General features: G+C 44.6%; 1 protein-coding gene and 1 long non-coding RNA gene across 2 annotated transcripts in view; both read left to right on the forward strand.

Annotated features, from left to right (window-relative positions):
* The window catches only part of Cdh13 (cadherin 13), a 997,178-nt gene that overhangs the window by 706,293 nt on the left and 268,340 nt on the right, over positions 1–22,545 (forward strand). The gene's annotated exons all lie outside the window — the stretch shown is intronic.
* On the forward strand, positions 3,359–22,228 carry LOC118238320. Its single transcript, XR_004769293.1, has 2 exons — positions 3,359–3,422; positions 21,651–22,228. It is a non-coding gene; the product is annotated as an uncharacterized LOC118238320 (long non-coding RNA).

The raw sequence follows: 22,545 nt of genomic DNA on the forward strand, positions 1-22,545 counted from the left end.
CTGTTCTTTTGTGGAGGATGGGTCTTGGTTTTCTTGCCTTTACAGTGTGGGTGATGATATTCTGCCCTGATAACCAGCGGGCTTGTTATGATAATCCCTTAGAAGCACTTCATAAACTGCCAAGTGTTTAAAACACTTTCCATAAAGACCTCATTGAGTAAGTAAAGTTCAGGCATGGAAGTCAGTCCTAAAGCCGGTTCTTAAGGAAACTCTAAGGCGCGTTTGCATAGCACAGCCACTTCAGGTTCTTCCATGTTTGGGTTCACCCTTTTCTGAAAACCACTCTTCCGCCCACATCTTCTATCTGCCCTTGCCACTTCATCCACTGAGGTATGAGGTTTGTATCACGCCTTTGGATCTTCACAGACATCCAAGCTAACAGGATGACTCTATGTGGAATCAGTGCTGGGTGATTTCTCAGGGAAGTTCAGAAAAGGCTAACGCTGCTGTATTCTGAGGAATCTCAACCAACCAACCCTAGACTCTGGGTTCCAGGAGAGCGGGACCTCTCACCAATATCTCTCCTTTTCTGGTACAGTCCCTGACAGCGGGTTGTTTTTAACCCTGTTAAGACAGACAAACAAATAGAATTGTGCCCAACTTGTTTTAAATTGTTCTCATAGTTAACCAAAGTGAGTAAATAGAACATTAGGGGAATGAAAATAATGACTTATTAGTTTCCTGGAATTGGGTGGTGCCTGTTGTTAGCTCTGTCTTCTCGTGCAACCTTGAGAGACTGAGAAGGGAAGGTACATCCTAGCCTGGAATGCAGAAGGTTCTCTCTAGAAAGGATTTGACAGACATCTGAGAAAACTCAGGAATCTTGGGACTTTTTGGTCACAGAAGGAATGACTTGCAAATACATTTGCAGAAACATCTGCAGGCTGCCTCTGTGTCTCCCCTCAGGGATCTCCTCAGTGAAGACTGGCATTGGTGTGAGTACTGTTGTGCCTTTTGGATTCGGAAGTCCATCTGCTTTGTTAGGCATGTTTCTCATCCCCTAAGCCATTAACCCATGGGTTGGGAAGGTACCAGAGAGCCAGGTCCAGCATGGTCACCATGTAAGCTAGGAAAGGTAGCTCTGTATGCCCTGTGGGGTTCCACACAGATGGCACCTCCCACGCTAACCTAGCTCAGCAGCTCTGGGCCTGCCTGCTCATAGTGTTCAGGATGGAGAAGCCATCTCATATCTGTGTGCCAATCAACCTTTGATCATAATGGTGCTGAGGCTCAGAGAAATCCCCAAACATGGCAGGATCTACAGAACAGAACATGGAATCAAGTACAAACGGAGTCCCAGAAGTCTGCAGTCTGTCCATCTGTGCCACTTGATGTCTGTGCTATTTGTAATGGCTTGCATGGTCACTTGCACTGTGGCAAGCCTGCTGAGGTTATTCTATTCTTTGACCTTGTGTGGCTGTCACTGCTTTAATTACTACTATCAGTGAAGGTACTGATGGATGGCCTTTCTGAGAACTAGTTATGCTAAGTTCTTTACACAGATAATATAATTTAATCACCAACATTCCCATGAAAAGTTTGTAACAGTAATAATTATATTTTTACAGATTTAAAAAAAAAACAACAATAGCAACAACAACAAGAAAAATGGAAATGCAGAGGGGTTAAGCAGTTTTTGCCAAGAATGAAATGAAGGGGGGAAATGAAGAGCCCAGTCTGACTCTGAGGCTCCTATCTTCATAAGGAATTCCAGAATTCAGTAGTTATCAAAGGCATGGCTTTAAAAACATGGGGAAAGACTAACTAAATGGCTCAGTGGGCAAAAGTGCTTGTGGCCAAGGCTGACAACCCTGAGTTAAATCACCAGAATCCACATGGTAGAAGGAGAGAACTGAATCCCACAAGTTGTTTCCTGACCTCCATATGTGTGCCACAGTGTATACACACACACACACACACACACACACACACACACACACACACGTGCATGCATGCATGCATGTGCACACACACCAATCAATCAATAATTTTTTAAAAGAAAGTGAGGTAAATAGTTCTAAACTGTCAGTGGGGTTTTTTTGTTTGTTTGTTTGTTTTTTCTCTTGTGTCTTCTTACATAGATGTTAGAGACAGAATTTGCTCTTTGCTAGTGTCTGTAGGACCACTTCATATTTTGAAGGAGCATGTGCTCCTCTGCAATTCTCACAGGTCTATACTGAAAATATTGTCCCCTAACACCTTCTCCTTGTACCTCTGGGAGGTGACAACCCAGACTGCCTTAAGTCCAAGGCTTTCCGGCCAGCCCAACCCCGCTGGTCAGTCTGATGTGGTACACACTGATTCTTCTTACTAAAATGGAAATACACTACATGGGGCTGGAGATGTAGCTCATTAGGTACAGTGCTCACCCATTTGTACAAAACTCTTGGTTGGACCCCACCCTCAGCACCACGTGAGTACAATGGTACATGCCTGTCATCCTAGCACTGGGGAGATAGAAGCAATAAGATCAGAAGTTCAAGGTCATCCTTGGCTCTTTTGTAGAGAGTGCAATGTCAGCCTGGGATACATGAGCCCCCATCTCAAATAAATGTATAGACAAGCAAGCAAACTCATACAGCCTTCTCCTCCTCACTGAACTCTGGCTCTCCTGAGAGTAGCAGTTGGCACAGTCCATGGGTGGAAAACCCAGGTCCACTGTGTAGTCTATGGCACCTCATTTTTCCAATGGATAAAAACATGAAAGATCTGCCTTGTGTCACGGCAGGACACAGGAGAGCACCAGAGTGGCTTCTGACAAATCAGAAGCCAGCTGGTGGTGGGAGATATCCTCCTGTATGCTATGAGTATATGTGTTACAATAAATCTTTCCGCCACCCACTTGAGTTCCGCTCACTGCATTAGGGCCCCAAATAATACACAGAAACTTCTATTAAGTACAAATGCTGCTTGGCCAATGACTAGGATTTCTCATCTGTTAGCTCAGTCTTAATTATCATAAATCTATATATTTTATAAGACTTATCTTATTTAGGATGCCTTCCATTGGCGTCCTCATCCCGGGACCACATGGTGACTCTGGAGGAAGAGAGAAGGGGCCCACTTCCTTCTTGCCCTGGTTAATATACGAGTCTTCCTGCTGTGTCATTTCCTGCAGATCACCACTTCTTTACTACATTTCCCAGAATCCTCCTTGACTCTTAGTCCCTCCTAACTTGCTGCCTCATTGGCCAAACAGTACTTTATTCAACAATCAATAAGAAGAACATACACAGAAGTACATTCCCCATCATATATGTTTCTCTTATTGATTGATGAATAAATGCTGATTGGCCAGCAAACAAGCAGGAAGTATAGGCGGGGCTACCAGACTAGGAGAATTCTGGGAAGGGAAAGGAGAGAGGAGCCACCAGGGAGACACCAAGTTCCCACCAAGGGAGTAACATGCCAGAGCATTACGGGTAAGCCACAGCCTTGTGGCAATATGTAGTCTAATAGAAATGGGTTAATAATTAAGAGAGAGCTAGCCAGTAAGAAGCCTGAGCCATCAGCCAAGCAGTTTATAACCAATATAAGCCTCCGTGTGTTTATTTGGAATCGAAGAGCTGTAGGACCAGGTGAGACAGAAACCTCTGTCTACAAGCTGGAGTCAGAAGTTATGACCACCGTCATTAGTGACAGATTTAATTCTTGGTCTTTTCAAATTGATATCTAATGTATGTACATTTTGTGTTTATGTTCATGTATTTTTTTTATTTCCGTGTACTTTATCCCATCCCCTTTAAACATAGATATGATTAACCCTCAATTCTCCTTGCTTAGAATCCAACAATTTAAGCTTAATTTGAACCCTCATCATGAACCCCATCAGTCACCAGTCACAAACCTACCCTTCAGATATTCCTAAGGCTGACCTGAGTTCCTCTAACAACCTGATTTATAGTGTGAAGTTTACCACCCTCATTCACCTCGGAAATCCAAGGGGCAAATTGGTTACCTAGCAACCATATAAACATAACAGCTCACAGTGCAGGTTAGCCCCATTCTGCTATACTGAAATATGTCTTATGAGAATGAAAAGCTGAGGCGTACTGTGTGAGGATAACACTTTGGAGACAAGCTGCTTCTTCCACACAGATTAGCAGACAGACATTTTGTTGGCCACCGGCTGCCTCACAGTGACTCAGCATTTCCAGAATAAAGTCCTTAGTGATGAGTCCTCAAGCTGGGAGATGACTCTTACATTTATTTTCCCAGCAGTCTTTGGGGGATGCAAACTTAGATGCTTTTAGGAGAGTAGACAGTCCCCCATGGGTCCTTTCTCAGTAGACCTGAGTGAGCAGGTCCTTTCCGAGCCATCTTGTTTGTCTCACCGACCATCTAACTTGGTAAAGAAGGGCCTAGCATGCATTTCTCTGCCAAAATGAAATCTACAGCAGCAACAGCAACAGGGTAAGTCAACTCAGCTCAAGAGGGAAGGCCAAGCAAGCAAGTGGAGATTAAATAATCTTCCTTCTGCCATGTCCCTACCATCTGGGCTACCACCAGTAGATGCCACCCACTCCTGGGGTGGGTTTTCCCAAAACACTATCAATACAATTTCTCAGATGAGGCTTCCAGCCCAGGGACCCTAGTTTGTGGCAAATGGCATTACCAACTATCACCACCTCCCAAAGATGCCTGAGTCAGCAGATTCTAAGCTGGTGTGCTGTGGGCATAGAAGGGTCCACAGGCATTCTCCCACTCCTGGCGCATCATCTCTGCATCACCTTCAGCGCCTAATGGAATGTAAATGCAATGTAGATTTTTTGCTGAACTGTGTTTAGGAAATGATGACAGAAAAGTCTGCACATGCTTGATGCGAATACCACTGTTTCTCCTAATGTTTCTGTGTGGAAATTGGTTGAACACAAGGTGCAGAGCCCATGGATGCAGAGGGCTGAAAATAGGAACATTGAACACTTCCCCCTCTATTCCCAAATCTTCCTCAGCACCTTTCCTAGGAAGCCTCCAGTCATGGTGCATCCTCACAGGAGGAGTTTGATTCAGAAACATACACAGCCCTACTGTGACTTGCGCTGCCAGAGTGGAGGCCCACCTTCAGCTGACTGTACACCTGCCTCCTCCTTAGGGTTCCTCAATGCATGTGGCTCCCCTTCCTCCATAATGGCCTTGTGGTAATTCATGTCATGAATAAAATTACGTGTGTGTGTGTGTGTGTGTGTGTGTGTGTGTGTGTGTGTAATGTGTATATATATATTGTGTGTGTAATGTGTATACATTGTGTGTGTGTGTAATGTGTATACATTGTGTGTGTAATGTGTATATATTGTGTGTGTGTGTAATGTGTATACATTGTGTGTGTGTAATGTGTATACATTGTGTGTGTGATGTGTATACATTGTGTGTGTTTGTAATGTGTATACATTGTGTGTGTAATGTGTATACATTGCGTGTGTGTGTGTGTGTGTGTGTGTGTGTGTGTGTGTGTGTGTATAATGTGTACACATTGTGTGTGTGTGTTGCAGAATGTTGTTTCCATAATGCAGAAAATGTCTCAGACAGAAAATGAAGTCACCCATAACCTCAGGACCCAGATAAGCAAATTCATAGTTTTTCTCCCCTTGGGGTGTAGTGAAAGTAACAGATGTAGATGGTAAAAATGAAGATAGAGCAGGGATAATATCAACACAGTCTGAGAAGGACACGTCTCCCGTCTTCTAAAGTCCCCACTCCTCTCTCCCAGCAGTTCCCGGGAACTAATAGCCTAGGGTTTGTGCATTTTTATTTGTTTAAGGCTGGCACTCAGTGTTCTTCATAAACAGTGTTTCACTACCCATCTTTCACAGCACATCAGCGTTAGGAGCTTTTTGAAGGCAGTGGCCCTCTTCATAGGGTGTGTGTGTGTCCCTGTTTCAGTGGGAGGAGATGAGGCTTCTTTAGTTAAAACTATAAATAGACACCAAGGGCTCAGTTATTGTGGGAGGCCCGAGATGCTGGGACCTCTTGGAGCTGGGTGGAGCTGAGTGGTCTTCACACCAGCACCATCTCATTCTGTGCCTGCTGCTCCTCCAGTTACAGGGAATCACTACTAATACAGGGTGGCCCAGAAGTAGGGAAGACCATGTCCCAGGAGAGGGGTGGACCCCAATGGTGTCATCACATCCAAGCAATTCTTCCTTACTCAGCTACCCAATTCAGATAACCCCTCACAGACATACCTAGAGGCTTATGTCCTTGGGGATCCACGACCATGTGACATTGTTGGTTGGTATCACCCTTCATGGTCTCCAAAGTCTCCAAAGGAGTTTTCAATTTTTCTAACATGCTTATTCAATAGGCAATGTTGAATACCCACTGTGTGCAAAGCAGCTGTCTGGGGACAAGGACACATTGGTAAATGAAAAAAGACACAAAGTCATGCTGATGTGGTGCTCAAGTGCAAGTAGGGTCACTCAACAGGTGAAATTTGCATCCTAGAGGTTGAGGCAAGGAGGATGCAGTTGTCACCTCTAGAAATACAGCCTTCCCTTGGCCCCTTTACTTCAAATATAGGCTTATTTATTCTACCTATAGTTTTCAGTGCCTTCTATATGCATGCAGCAGGGTTGAGTCCTCCTTATAGGAAGATAAATAACCCTGGTCCCTGAACTTAAAAGATAACATACTGCCACCTAACTAGGTCAATGACAAGCTCAGCCCCCCACTTTGTCTAGCTAGCTTGCTGTGACTCTAACTCAGAGGGGGAAAAAGTTCTCTCTAATCACTGGTTCTACTACAAATAAAATGTAGTGATTCATTAATCTCCTTAGCCTTATAATTGCAAATTGAGTTTTCTCTAGAATGTACCTAAAGGAGGTAGGTGCCCATTAAACAGTTCAGGGGAGTTTTATTTAAGCCGCAAATAAAATTAGTTTACTCATTTTTAATTTAATTCCCAAGAGGCATTTTGGAAGCCTTCCCTTCTCTTTTGACCTAAAACCATTTTTTAAAATTATTGTTCTCCTAAATCGAAGCTCTTTCCAGCATGGCACATTTAAAGTCTTAAAACTCATCTGTTTTCTTTTCTTTTTTTTTTTTGTAATTGACTTACAAATGCATAATTGACTCACAAATGCATAATTGACTATGCATGGCATTTTAAGAGGGCAAAGTTTCCAGTTGTTTCTTGATTTCTTTTCGGGTGTTTGCTTTTGGGAGCCCACTTCCCGTGGCATTATGTCTCATTCTTCGGGGCTTCGTTCACAGAGAGCAACCACCCTGCTGGCATCTGACTGTAAGGCACCTCTTGTCCTGGCAGCCATGGCACCAGAAGATGTGGCTGGGTCAGAAACAATTTTCAGAGACCTCATTCTCAACTAAACATGGATCTGGTCATGTGCTCCCAGTATGGATTTGTGTCTTGCCCTGTGATCCAGGAGACAACATGCACATCTCTCTGGTTAGACTTAAGACAAACAAATCTCCTGAATAGCAGAGTCCCAGAGGCACTATTGACAAAATGAAACCCTATCTCTAATGTGGTGATATTTTGTGTTTTAACAGATAAAGTTTGCCTGAATATTAGAGTGCGGAGCTAATCACTAGTTAGCCATATTTGCCAGGCAGTGGTGGCACATACCTTCAGTCCTAGCACTAGGGAGGCAGGGGTAGGTGCATATCAGAGTTCAAGGCCACCCTGGGCTACACGAGATTGATCCAGTCTAAAAAAGAAATAGAGCCAGGCAGTGATGGCCCACACCTTTAATCCCAGCACTAGGGAGGGAGGTGGATACAGGAATGATATGGCTAGATAGAGAGAGGAATATAAGCCGGAAGGAGATAGGAGTTCATTGCATTCATTCTGAGGAGCAGTCAGTCTGAGGATGCAGTCTGAGGAGGCAGTCTGAGGACGAGATCACCCCTTTGGTCTGAGCATTGGTAGAACAACTGTCTGGTGACTGGCTGCTCTGCTTCTCTGATCCTTCAGCTTTCGCCCACTGGTTGGCTGACTTTGAGTTTTTATTATTAAGACCAAAGAGAATTCATGCTACATCCTAAAACATGCCAACACTGGCTGGGTGTCTCCAGACACATACCCACACTGACTGGGTATTTCAGCATTTTTAAGAGAAACACAAAGAAATCCTGGATACCAGGAAGCACTAGAGAACAATATTAAAGGAGGGGAAGGAGGAGGAAGAGGATGAAAAGAGAAGGGGGAAGTGGCCTCCATTCATAGAACGGGTAGGAGCTAGAGTGTAGAAACACCAGCCCCATCCATGTTTGCTTGGAGGCTACAGGTGTGTTTTCCCCAAATGCTTGCTGAGCAGGGCCACCAGCTGTGCTTTTCAGGGTGGTGAGGGAGCAGAAGAGGTGCCTAGTCAAAAGTCTACAGGCAGCTGGTGAGGCAGGCACCTGGGGCTAGACTGGGCGTCTTGCTTCAAGAAGAGAAAAGAACTGGCTAAGCTCATTTAGAGTCAAAGCTACTTAGTTCAGGTCTCCTCACTCAAGGTGATGGGTCTCAGGCCTCCCTAAAGGTGACTGGGATATTTGTGGGGCCAGTCAGAACATGGCACATAGGTCATAATGGTCAACTAGTAGGCTTGTGTTCTCTTCATGTGCTTTGCTCTTAACAAATGGTGTCTCTCCAAAGTGAAGCCCCACACTTTGTGTAGAACAGGGACAGCATTCCTCTCTTCCCCAGGAGCAGGGTCTAAGGTGACTTGATCATTGTCTTGTGATTTCTCAACAAGACAAAAGGATTTTCAGTCTGGGAATATCGATACATCCAAATTCTTGTGTCTGGTTGCTTACTGTGTGTTAACACTGAACTTCTGTATTACAAGATGCGCCTGTTTCAGGATGCCATAAAGCCTCCCTAGGCAGGTTAGTGAGTCTTATGTTCTGTCTGAGCCAACTGTTATCAAAATGCATTTGACACTGGGCATGTGGGTGAACTGGTGAAGGCGTTCCCTGGGAATTCCAAGCACAAATCCTGTTAGTAGGTAATGTGATTACATGCAGCCCATGTCGGACACGTGGTTTTATCAGCTGGAGCGAAGCGCTGAGATGCCAAGTTGCTAATGGAATTCAGCATCTGTGTCTTTCATGGGTTTCTAACTAGACAAAGTTCAATGTTATCTAAATTACCTACAGAATCCCAGCTATACCTGAGCGTGGAGTAGATATTTATTAGAAATTTATTATTGCTTCTTCTCTAGGGGAAAAGGCTAGGGTTTTTTTGTTTTGCTTTGTTTTGTTTTCTGATTTCCCCCCTTTCCAACCCTTTTTATCTCTTAGGCAGTAATTCCTTCTGCCTGCTGAAAATGTTAGCAAATGAACCGAATTTGAAAACTTGGTTTGGAAGTGTCTGACCGCCGTCGATAGACAGAGATGGCGTGTGCCTCTAATTTCAGTGTGCTGATGAATAAAGGTTCTTGGCTAATGGCCTTTGAAAGAACAGAAAAAAAATAATGTTGATGCCAATTCAAACCCCATACTGTGCAGCAGGATCTTCTGCAGACTGCAGACACAGGGAACACGGTGGAATGTTTCTTCTTTCTGCCGCTCTGTCTTTTTGGTTGGTTAAAATACACCATTTATGTAGCCCAGTCAAGGTGTTCTCTCTCTCTCTCTCTCTCTCTCTCTCTCTCTCTCTCTCTCTCTCTCTCTCTCTCTCTCTCTCTCTCACACACACACACACACACACACACACACACACACTTTTTTCCCCAAAGCATTCAAAAAAGATTCTATTTAATCCCTCTCAAGTAGCTTAATCATTGGCAATTTATCACACAGAGTTTTTCTGTGTTCTTGGGTGTGCAGCCACAGCAATAAGTATTCTCCCTCCCCAGCTCTATTCAGCCACCCCAGGCACCATGAAGATGAATAAGTGTTAGAACACAGAGAATGTCACAGACACTTGTGACCCAAACAGACAGCACTGTGAAATGACAAAGTCACCTTGTCCCCCATCCAGCTGTTTGTGCAACCCATTCTGCTCTATCCTCAGCAGCAGCAGACCCCACTCCAGCTGGCCTTCTTCAGAGTTCCTCACAGCTGGCTCCTTGTCCTGCTCCCAGGGGCCAAATTCATCCTTACCCCAGGGCCTTTGCATTCTATGTTTCTCTGTACTGAAGCAGTCCCCATCCTCACTGCAGCACCGAGTCCTCCCTGCTCTCCCATCTCACCCCGTGTTCCCTCCTCAGAGCACTCACTGTGGCTCTATATGCATGACACCCACTCTGAAGACTCTGAAACCACCCATTTCTGCTTCCTCTGTGGGCTTTTCACCGCTGGAAGCCATCCAGTCTGTATAACTGTCCCCAGTCACTGCCTGTCTCATTTAGGATCTGCTTGCCTCCACCCACATCACTGTACCTGGCGTTGATGTGGGCTCTGGGAGATGAGGTTCTCATGCTTGCATAGCAAGCAACTTCACCCACTAGACTATCCACCCAGCTCTGTAAGGCCTGTCGCCACCTCCATAGGATCACAGGCAGACTGCCATGCCCACTGGACTAGGTCCCAGGGATCAGAAGTCTGGTCTTCATGCTTGCCAGCAAACCCTCTGTCTAGGGAACCATCTCCAGAGCCCCACCATAGTAATTTCTCAATCTGATCAAGGTGATTATTGAAATCAACAACAACAATGTCGCCTCCTGTTTTAAGAGCATAACTGACTTCCATAACCAGCAGGTGTGTTTGTAGGAAATCATGGACACACTAGTGAATCCCTTTATCTGAGGAAGTGGCTTTCCAGTACAGTACAAGGTGCCAGAGACAGCACAGCATCAAGCAAGGGTCCTCTGGCATCCCTGCCTCTGTAGGCAGAGAATATTTCACTCTAACATTACCACAGTATTGAGTGTTGCACTGAGGACCACTCTCTGTTTTGCTTTAAAATATTTTAGAATCCATTAAGTTCCATAAGGCACATTGTCTTCTATCCACAGGTCTCTGGGAAATGGCTTCGCAGCTCCTAGTCAATGACATTTTAAAGCAGCACAGAAGAGTATTTAGTTTTAATGTGATCATGGCCCCAGGCTATAATAAAAACAGAGCACTCCCCCCAACTATTATCCACCTCCTCCTCCCCTCCTCCATCAGGATAAGACAGTGGATTGCATTTATCACCAGGCAAACTAATCATGTCTTTGCCAAACAGCTCCTTATAAATGGGATGGAATAACTGTCAGGGTTCAACCCGGTGATGCCCCTTCACTAGAGATCTGGGGAAAGTCGTGGACAAGAACATTAAAACAAAAGAAACACCCTTGGGAAAGCCCTCCTGGCCAGGCAGGCCTTCCTCACTCACCACCTGCTGCTCTCCCTCTTAAGCAGTGGCCAGTCAGGTTAAGTCCTGGGGCCTGCACTTCCCTGTCAAATCCTGTCTTCCCCACCAGCTACAGTTTCCTGAAAGATCCTCTAGCAGCTAAATCCAATAGTGGCTTCTCTTACTTGATCTCTTTAGAAATTCACTCTGCAAACTGTATAAGTGTACAGTGCCATATTGTTGACTCTGGGTACATTGCTGCGCAGGGGATTTGGCATGTGTCCATCTGCTCACCTGGAGCTTCAGGCCTGCTGCTTAGAGTGAATCTTCACTGCCCCCTCTCTGCAGCCCTAGATGGTCACAGTCCCACTCACCGAGTCTATGTCCTTGAGTGTATCTGACACTAGTTTCATCTCTGTTGCCATGACAAAAGCAACTCAGGAAAGGAAAGGGTTTATTTCTGCTCACATTCCAGGTCATACTGTGTCACTGAGAGCCATCAGTATAGGGACCAAAGCAGAAACTTAAAAGCAGGCCTGTTTGCCATGCTACAGCACTACCTCTAATGAAGGAACTGACTCACGGCCAACAAGTACAGCAGGAACCCCGGAGGATACTGCTTGCTGGCTTTCAGGCCAGCTTGTATTCAGTTGAGTACCACCTGCCCATTGTGGGATGATGCTGCCCACAATGGGCTGAGCCCTTCGTCACCAATTAACAGACAAGATAATCCTGCAGGCCACACTGATGTAGGCAAATTCTCAACTGAGGGTCTCCTCTCAGGTGACTCTGGGCTGTGTCAAGTTGACAGTTAAAGCTCACAGGATATGGCTCAAACAATATTTACTTTTCTGTGTGGGGCTTATTTCATTCAGCAGTGTCCTCAAAGGCCATCTTTAATGTAGTGCATTTCACGGCTTCCTTTTTCAAGGCTGAAAACTATTCCACTGGGTGTACAGACCATATATTCTGTATCTATTCATCTGCAATGGATGCTTCCATTGCTTTATGTCTTTGACATACCTCTTTGAGACCCTGATTTCAATCCTGGGTAAATAAACAGAAGTAGGCTGGCCAGATTGTGTAGCAGAAACCTGGATAGTTTTGAAAATATAAAATTGACAATGATTTGGCTAGACTAAGAAGAAAGGAAGGGAAGATTTGAGTAAAATTAAAACATAATCATCAGAAATGAAAATCAAGGCAGTACAACTGAGGGCACAGGGTTAGAAAGGGCCACAGGAGAGTTGTATCCCCACAGATGGAACACTCTAGAATAATGAGCACATTTCTAGAGGCAGACAACCCAGCAAGCCTGACTCATGCAGAAATACAAAATCTAAACAGACCAAAACAAAAGCCAAAGCCAGGCATTTGTTCCATTGAGCATGGAAAGGAGGATTTCAGCAATCTTTCTGAAACTTTCCAAAAGATAGATGAGGAAAGAACCTTGCCAAATTCATCCCATGAATCTTCACCCTCATAGCAAAGGCAAAAGAGAATGCTACCAAGAAGTGACTGGCTAGAGTTCCCTGATGGATGCTGAGGCAAAGATCCTTGGCAAACATTGCAGACTAAATCCAGGAGCACATTAAAGAGGTCCTGTACCATGATCAAGTGGGGTTTGTCCCTGGGAGATATGGATGTTTTCATGCACAAAAGTCGATCAGCATAGTCATCACATAGAATAAAAACAAAAACTATGTGACTGTCTCACATGCAGAGAAATCGTTAATAAAATTTATCACTTGGCCTGGTGAAGCAGCTCAGTGAGAGTGTCCTCCATTCTTGCAGAGGATCCAAGTTCAGTTCCCAGAACCCATGTCAGGGAGCTCACAACCACCTGTAATTCCAGATCCAGGTGATCCAAAGCCCTGGACTCCACAGGCATTGGTATTCAAGTACACAAGCCCCACCCTCTCCCACTCTCATACATACCCATTATGCACAATTTAAAATAAAAATAAATCTTTAAGAATATTCAGCCCTTTGACAAGCAAAACTCTTGAATGAATTAGAAAATAGAAGAAAAGCATCTAACATAACAATAGCCAACCATGGAACCTCACCCTCCACAGTAGAAAACAGAAAGGTTTTCTTTTAGGTTAGAAGCAGGGCAGGGTGACCTCTCTTCTACTCTATAGTGCTGGAGATCCTAGCAGGAGCAATGAATCAAGAAAGGGAGATAAGGGAAACCCAAGTCAGAAAGTAAGATGAAAAATTAGCCTGTTTGTAGGTAAAAATTATTTTATATAGAGAAAACACAAAAGTCTCCATATGAAATATCTTTAGAATTAAGGCGCCAGCATTCATTGAAGTTGCCAGAATACAAAACCAGCCTACAGAGTGTTTTTATACATATACTGCCACCAAATTATCAGAAGAGGAAGGGGAGGAGTCAGCCAGAGTGGGAAGGTATGGAGAGAGCAATGGGGCAGAATTTGATCAAGATATATTAAGTACAGTTTTGAAAATATTATGGTGAAATTCACTATTATATATAAGTAACATCCTTTTTAGGCTTCTTATAATTTTGTACTAAATGATGAGTGCAAATCTTTTAAAACAGTGTCTGGCAGATCTTAATTACTCTCCAACCATTAACCATGATAGGTAATAATTTCTGAAATCAGGGGTATGACCAACAGCATTCCCCAAGTATCATGGAAGTGCTGGGCCTGAATGGTCTCACTTCTCCTTCAAGCCAGCCTGAGACAGTCACTATTCTGGCTCCCACCTCACAAATCAGTAAACAGAGGCAGAGGGGTGTTGATGAACCAACCAAGGGCCACATAACAGTGTTTGGGCCACAACTGGCTTCGACCACACAGTGCCAACCCCCACTCTTCCCTTCCCTTCAGACAAAGTTGGGGTCGCTTCATTTTCTCCTCCAAGAAACTGCCTCCCTGTCCTGTTTCCTCCAGGACCTCACAGCCTTTTGCCCTCTCTAGCAGGAGCTCATGCTGCAGGGAGCACCCTCCCTACCATACATACACAAACAGAGGTCACACTCCCTGTACAAAGTCTCAGGCCAGTGGAACTGTCTTCTCCAGGTTGCAACTTGCCTTACTGGCTCACATTAACTAAGTGATGATTCTCTCTCTCTCTCTCTCTCTCTCTCTCTCTCTCTCTCTCTCTCTCTCTCTCTCTCTCTCTCTCTCTCTCATCCCCCCAACTCCTACACATCCTTTAAAGCCAAGAGAAATGCCTCTCTGTTAAGCCTTCACTAAGCTCCCCCAACTTGCCTCCCCTTGAATTGTGTGGCAGAGTGAGCTTCTGAGCTTTTCACCCAGTGTCCCACAACAGTCTGATACTGGCTTTATATTTTGTTTACTATGTGGCCTTCAGCAAGTCACACTTGCCTTTCAGATTTGAAAGGCAGAAGGTAGGATCAGCCCCACCCCACCTCACTGCCCATATGACTGTAGGGGAGAAGAAGAGAAAAACATCATGAGAAGCATTGGCCAAGTGCCTGACACAACTGTGTCACCAGTAATGGTGATGCACTGAAATGACAGCCATAAAATACACAGCAGAACCCGGAGCAGTAGACACTCACAGAAGATTTCAAATCAAAGGAGGGTCTAATATTCTCTCTCTCTCTCTCTATCTCTCTCTCTCTCTCTCTAAGTAAGTGCCCATTACTTAGAGAGAGAGAGAGAGAGAGAGAGAGAGAGAGAGAGAGAGAGAGAGAGAGAGAGAGAGAGAAAAAAAAGAACAGCCCAAGTCACTTACATTCCCGGAGGTCAGTAAGCTGTCTCTGCAGGGTGGGAAGGAGAGGCAAGGCAGGGAGGATGTGGACCAACGCTGTGACTCCATGTTGGGCTGTGATCTGCTGCAGGCAGATGGCCGAACCGTAAGAGCCAAGGTTCTGGCCAAGAACTGCTGTGAAGAGGGGTTGCTGTGAGGGCTGGACTTCTGACCTCTGCCTGCTGTAGGTTCATTCTTGTAAATGAGGGAGAAGAAGGACAGAGGGTTGTAGTGCGACTGACCAGGTGCCAGGGAGGAGGTGGTCTAAAAGGAAAGAGATGGTGAGAGTATAGATTTCAGTGGCAAAGGGCAGCCAGCCCTTCACTTTTGCCAGAAAGGTACCTGCTCCTTTGAGGAGCTGCAGCCCCGTTTGGCAAAAGCAATGATGAAGGGAGATGCTTCCACCGATACTGTTGGTCCACAGGGTCATGGTCTGATGAAGACTTCTCTTCTTTTGTAACGCTGTGTCTGTGCATGGAACAAGCCAGAGGCATGCAGAGCCTGGGCTGGAAAGACAGATGCAGAAGTGGCTGTGATCCTCTTGGCAGCTGGAATTGTCATCAGTCCACTGTTGTCTTCCTCAAAACCTATAACTCCCTTGTCCCATCCCACTTCCAACCTTTGCAACCAGACTGCTGAGTTGACTTGTGGGTTTCCTGAGATGACTCTAGCTTTCATCAACTCCATCTTTGGAAGGTGTAGCTCCATCCATGAAGGTATCACTGTGTACCCCAGTGATACACAGAAGTGCTGTTGACCACATCACGGAAGATACCATCCATGATCTGTCATACATAGGCCCTGACAAGGCAGGCTCAGCCACCATCCTCAACAAGCCAATCAACAGGCAATCCATACCGAAAAGCAGACAAAGGAGATTTAATGGTGCAGTAACATTGGGAAAAGCTGCAAAGAAATGCAGTGTTACCCCTAACCAAATCCAACTTCAGGGTCCTAACACTTAGCTGAAGCTTAGTTAGTGTTCTGGTTTCCTTTCTGTTGCTGCGCTAATTGTCAAAAAAAAAACAAAAAACAAAAAACAAAAAACAATTTAGAGTGGATAGAGTTAATTTCAGCTTCCAGATCACAGTCTCATTGGCAGAAGGTAGGGCAGGAACTCAGGCGAAAACTTGAAGCAGAATTCATGGAGGAATGTAGCTTCCTGGTTCATTCACAGATCTATTCTCAACTTTCTTACACAGACCTGGACCACCTGTCCAGGGAAGGGTGCCACCCATAGTTGCCTGGGGTCTCCTACATTAATTAATAATCAAGACAAACTCCCACAGACACACCCACAGGCCGGTGTGATCTGGTAAGTCCCTTCTCAAATGACTCTAGGCTGTACCATGTAGATAGTTAAAGTTCATAGCTGAGCAATCTTGCTCGAAGTGTCCTATCCATCGCTGGCCATCATCTTCTGGGCTCCATTCTCACCTGTAAAGTGGTCTAACAAGTTCTTAGCAATATGTAAAATCTCTTCACAGGAGACAGGCTTCCCCCATGGCTGGCACCAGGCTTCTGCCTTTACCTTTTCCCAGGGTGAGACTCTCAGTAATTTCTTGAGGTCCATTGTTTCCATAGTCAGATACTCAGAATGAGGGTGCAAGGATCTCTTTAGAATATTTTCACCCCTGTCAGGACAGTTTCATAATAATTGACCATGAGGTCAAATGGCAGAAGAACCATCAATCAATCAATCTCATTTGTATTATCTCAGTCAATCCCATAGCAGCCTATGGGTAGAATCTATTGTCACAGCTCAAATCTGGGCAGAGATCCAAGCCTTACACTGCTGGCAATTGAACCGGGCCGTTTAGAGCAGCTGCCACCAACAGTCACCCTAACCACAGTGCTCTCTCACAGGAGTGGGGCTCATTCAACTCCATCCCACACAGGCTACCTCCAACTCATAGAGTTAGGCCTCGTGTTTCCCTAACAAGTTGTCCCTGGGCATTCCCACAGATACACTACATTCTTCTCTTGTTCCTTATTTCCAGTGGGTTAGGGGACCAGACATCCTACTCCTAACCCAAAGAAGCTGCAAACTATGAGTAATTGGTTTCTCTGTATATGGTGATAAGACTACTTTGCTATGACTCATCCAATCTGTGTGTATCTGTCTTTATGTCTGTCTGTCTGTCTGTCTGTCTGTCTGTCTGTCATAGGGTCTCACTAAGTAAGCCAAGCAGTCCTTCACTCAGTCCACTCAAGCCTCAAGTTTACAACCATCCCCCTGCCTCAGCCGCTTGAGTGTTAGGAATACAGGCATGAGCCACCACACCCTACAATCTAACCTCCTTTAAAAGATTGTAATGTTGTTTTGAACCCTCTTAATATGTGCACAGACTCCAGATTTTTTTTAAAAAAAATATTGGTTCATTTTATCTTGGAGGGTAAATTAACTACTGGCAGTTTTATAGAATGATAGTTACACAGTAAGAAAGGAGTCTTCAACATATGAGCGGGATAAAGTTATGCAATAGAAGAGAGCTCTCAAGGTCAGGACAGGGGGCTTGGGCTGTAGATGTTAAAACTGAAGTGATGCTGGATCCCAACCCACAAAGAATTATGTTTAATTCTCAACCTCTCTGAGCAGTTGTGAAGATGACTAAAAATGCCCCTAAGGTAGGAGCCAGGAGAGGAATTCAGCTAAGGTCAGTGAATGTGCAATCAGAGGGGAGCCTGGCTGGTTGAAGGTCTTGGAGGTTAGAAGTGGTTTTCTTGGTAACCACAGATGTCAATAGCATTTGGGCCCCCACTTTCCAACTCCATCAGTATTCTCTCCAGGCACTGAAGTGTCTTTCCATGCTTAATCTTTCTCAACAAGCTAATGAAATTGTTAAGGTTAAACAAAGCCACTTCTAATAGATGAAGGAAACAAAATTTGACAACCTTCAACTCTTATATTTCCTTTGTTAAAATGGTGGCATTTGTTTTTTTTTTTAAATTATCACCTACTCTGGGGGTGTGGCTCAGTGGGAAAATGCTTACCCTGTTGCCCTGGGCTCAGTTTTTACCTCAGCATAATAATATTATTATTAATTATTAATATACAATAATGGTATATAAAATCATCATCATAATAAATCACAATAATAACACCATGTGAAGCAGCACTTAGTTCTTCATTTTTTTTAACATTGGAGGTTCCTCCGGAGCTAGAGAAATGGCTCAGCAACTAAGAGCACTTGCTGCTCTTTCATGGGTCTGAAATTGGTTCCCGACCCTCACCAGTAACTCTACTGCCATGGGTTGGGCCTCTTTAGGCAAAGTCCTAATATGTTCATACCAAATACAGACACACACATGAGCACATATATTTGAAAGAATTAAGTCAGCTCCTAACTCATTTGTAGCAAGGGTCTGAATATTTTCAAGCTTTAGGGGAAATTCCAAACCTGTGGGTTCATACTGGAACTGCTCAGGTAAGATTTTGTGTATGCGGTTTGGATTCCTACTTCCAGTAAGGGGTCTGGGACTTCTTTGGGTCCTGAAGCATCCTGGTTCCAGCCAGGCCAGGACCCTGAGAAATATGCTGACTCAGAGGTTTTTGAGACAGTGAGTCAGCTTGCTGCTCTCTTAGGATCAACATTCCTAATTTGAAACAGAACAGACTTTAAATTCTTTCACAGATTACTTAACACCTCCGCTAGATAGTCTGATCACAGATTGGAGTTCTTAGGGCTGGGCAGATGGCTCCATGGATAAAGCACTTGCTGTGCAGATATGAGGACCTGGGTTTAGATCCCCAGAAGCTGTGTAAAGCCAGGCACGTAGTGTGACTGTGGAGTGATGGAAGGTGGAGACAGGATGATCCCTGGGAGCTCATGAGCCAGCTTGGCTCACAGTGATGAAAAGATCCTGTCTCAAGGTGGAAGATGAAGACTAACACCCAAGGTATCTTCTGACCTCCACATGCCAAGCAACACACACACACACACACACAAAAAAACACACACACACACACACACACACACACACACACACTCTCTCTCTCTGTCTTTCTCTGTCTCTCTCTCTCTCTCTCTCTCTCTCTCTCTCTCTCTCTCTCTCTCTCTCTCTCTCTCTCTCTCTCTCTCAAACAAAAACACTTGGAGTTCTTTCTGTCTACGAAACACTTTTCAAATGGAAAGACCTGGAAGGTTTGGCCACAACTGCCAAAGCTAATGAATTAGAGAGCATCTAACTTCCCCAGCCTCTGAGTCACAGGATCACCTTCAGACATGGCATTGCCTGTTCATGGAAGATGACTATGTCAAGACCACCACAACAGAAACAGAGACACCTGCCACCTAAAACCCAACTCAAAGCCAAAACAAAAGCCCTGCCTATCCTCCTCATGCCATCTCATTTTCATTCTTCACACAGCACTTACTTCCATGAGGTGTTACTTGTTTATCATGTGTTTCCCTGCTGTGGCGCAAACACCAACCACCCAGACCAGAGAACGGGAGTTCTTTGTGTCTTGTTTATTGCTAAACTCCTCACCCCCATGTCTAAAGTGTGACCTAGTAGACATCAGATCAAAACAGAGCATCAGTTGGTGTTAGAAGTGTGGACTGAGGTCTGTCTAGGATATGCTTGTTTGGGCTGTCATTTAGCAAGCTGCTGTTCATGGCGAATTAACTGGAGAATGAATAGAAACAAGACAGAGGTGGATTCACAAATGCTGGGATAATTAGATATCAGGAATATTCAGTTGTCAATCTTATCGCCGAAGGCACTCCCAGAATGTTAACATTTCAGTTCCTTATAGAACACAGGAGGCAAAGTTTGGAAGGGGAAATATTTCTGAGAGTGTTAAACTGGGACCCAGGTGACTCCTGCCTGTTGTCTTGAGCTGTCTTAATATGGCCTCATTTAAACCTCTGAAGGAGATGGCTATTCAAAAGTCTCAGAATCAAAACCAGAGAGAGTCATAGTGACCCTCAGCTCAGTTCTTCTAATAGAGCTGAATGACCCACACACTTGACACATTGACCTCCGTGATTGTGACAGGCCTTTCATTACTGCGGAGAGATATCCATGAGACACCACTGGCTTGCCTGTTTCTAATGAGGTTACAGAACAAGTACATATTGTGAGACACTTAGATGAGCTCTCTGGGAAACTTCCATTCCTGAAGGCACAGGAATCTAGGGAGGATATCTTTTCCTTCACTGTTTTGAGTGGCCCTGCTGTCAAGAGGCAATGATGGCTTTTCGGACACAGACGGTGGCCCTCCCAACACACACTTTCTTCTAGACCACCCAACCCTCTCACTCACAGGTGGGTGTCACAAACACACTGTCTCAGCTCATTGGTAAGAAAGTCCTGTGTGGTGTGACTTACCCACTCTGTGTAGAAAAGGAAACTGCCAGGGTGCCTGGCCTCTGCCCTGAGAAAGCAGTCTTGGACCAGTCAACTATCTCCTGAGGCTCTCTTACAGTCTTGACTTATCCCTTATTAGCACATGCTGAACCCAAGCAGAAGCTGGAGTCCCCACACACACCCCACTCCCTGAAGGTACACAATCCATCAGTGTTGGGGCCTCTGGTGAAGGTAAAGCAGATGACAGTTTCTCAGGCTGCACCACAGAGGGCATACTCAGCCCAGGTCACATCTTGAAAGCACTCAGGATGTTGCACAAAGATGTAACCTGCCCTATTGTTTTCACTGTATGCAGTTCAAATCCTCCAGCAGTGGATGACTGGCTCAGTGACTGACCACTAAAATACATACTCTGTGAGTCTAGCTCATGTAGATCCTGGTACCTAGAGCAGCATTCACAGTTACAGGTACCCAGGGGATGTCAGAAGGGAGAGGAAACCCAAGGAGGGAAATGAGGCTACTGAGTTTATCTAAGTCCTGCTTTCCCTCTTCCTAAAACAGGGAAATGGCTCAGAAGATAAGAACACCTACCAAGGCTCATAACCTGAGTTCAGTCCCTGGTATTCATATGGGAAGAAGGAAAGAACAAACTTTAGAGAACGGTCCTCTATCTCCACACACAGTGCATGGCATGTATATATCCATACACATGCCCGCATATCCACACAAATAAAGAAATTAGTGTAATTTTAAAATGTAAAGTGAAATGGGAGCTAGAGAAATGGCTTAGTCTTTAAGAGAACTTGCTATTCTTCCAAGAATAGCAAGGGACGTTGGTTTTGTTCCAGCACCCACATCAGGCAGCAAACAACCACCTATAACTCCAGTTCCAAGAGATACAATGTTCTCCTCTAGATTCCATGGGTACTGCCTGCATGTGCACACACAAATGCACACATATAAGATAAATTAATCTTTCAAAAATGTTTTACAGGCTGGAGAGATGGCTCAGCCATTAAGGGCTAGGCTCACAACCAAAAATATAAAAAGTGTTTTACAAGGAGGCTAATGTGGTACTTTATCTATAGGACTGTCTTAACTATTTCATGTGAACCCAGAGAAGGTGTTTAGAATGCTGTCTGGCACTAAAAAATGTCAGGTGACAATAAAGTCTGTGGTGATGATGGAGACTGAGGGAAGAGAACATGGCAATTTCTTGACTCTTCCTCAGACACTGTACCAAATACTAGCAACAACGGTGAGGTTATTTATCATAAGCAATGTGTGAAGCTGTGACATGTCATAGGGTCAAAATATATTTCTGTTTGGAGGGTTAAAAGACCCACAAGTCTCATCTCTGCCTCAGGTGGCCCTTGGACATCCCTCGCAACCTTCAAGACTTTAGAGAACGTAAAGATCCTAATGGCTCACCTCCACCCAGCTCCTGCCACCCTGTGGCACCTGAAACAAGACTGGGCACCATGGTTACACCTTTAGGCTCCCACCAGTAAAAAAATGCAAATGAAAGAATCACCTTGAAGACAACTCAAGGGAGGGAAGGCTAGCATGGGCTGAAGATGTGCTGCCTGCTAGCTTACTGCCTGCTCTAGAAATTGCCCTCTGTTGTGAATGAGCAATAGCTCATAGCTAATATACCATTGGAACCCTAGGCAGATCAGTACCTGCTGACCTTCTGAGGCCCTCTGATGACTCTCTGCTGCACTCCAGAGGTCTCTCTTGCTCAATGCTATTTCTTTAAGAAACTGTGGTATGGAGTAATGAGGGACAGTGGGTTGTTTAGATGGCATTAAACTCATGGAAGAAATAGCTATTAATTTTAGAAAGATTGCAATGGCCTCTCAAAGATACAAAGGAAGAAATGAGACATTTTCAAAAATGGATTTGGTTTTGCAAGATGGAAAATAAATAATCTTTGGTCTCAGACAAATGCTCTCAGAATATTATTGTGTCATGTCCGATCCCCCCTCTCTGAGTTAGTGTTTCATGTATGTTACAGATGTAGCCATTTTATCAGCCAGAGACTAATTTAATCCCAAGGTTGATTACACAATAAGCTATCCCAAGCTTCAACACTATCCTCTATGTGACAGCCATCTATTCATCAGCTACAGATTTACACACAGGAAAAGGATTTGGCCTCATTCATTAGCTAAGTGTCTTGATGAATGTTTGGTCACATTTAACCTTTCTCTGCAACAAAGGTCTCAAGATTGCCATAGTAATGGCAAATTCAGTCCATA

The sequence above is a fragment of the Cricetulus griseus genome, chromosome 3 (genome assembly GCF_003668045.3).
Source record: "Cricetulus griseus strain 17A/GY chromosome 3, alternate assembly CriGri-PICRH-1.0, whole genome shotgun sequence".
Taxonomy (NCBI): Eukaryota; Metazoa; Chordata; class Mammalia; order Rodentia; family Cricetidae; genus Cricetulus; species Cricetulus griseus.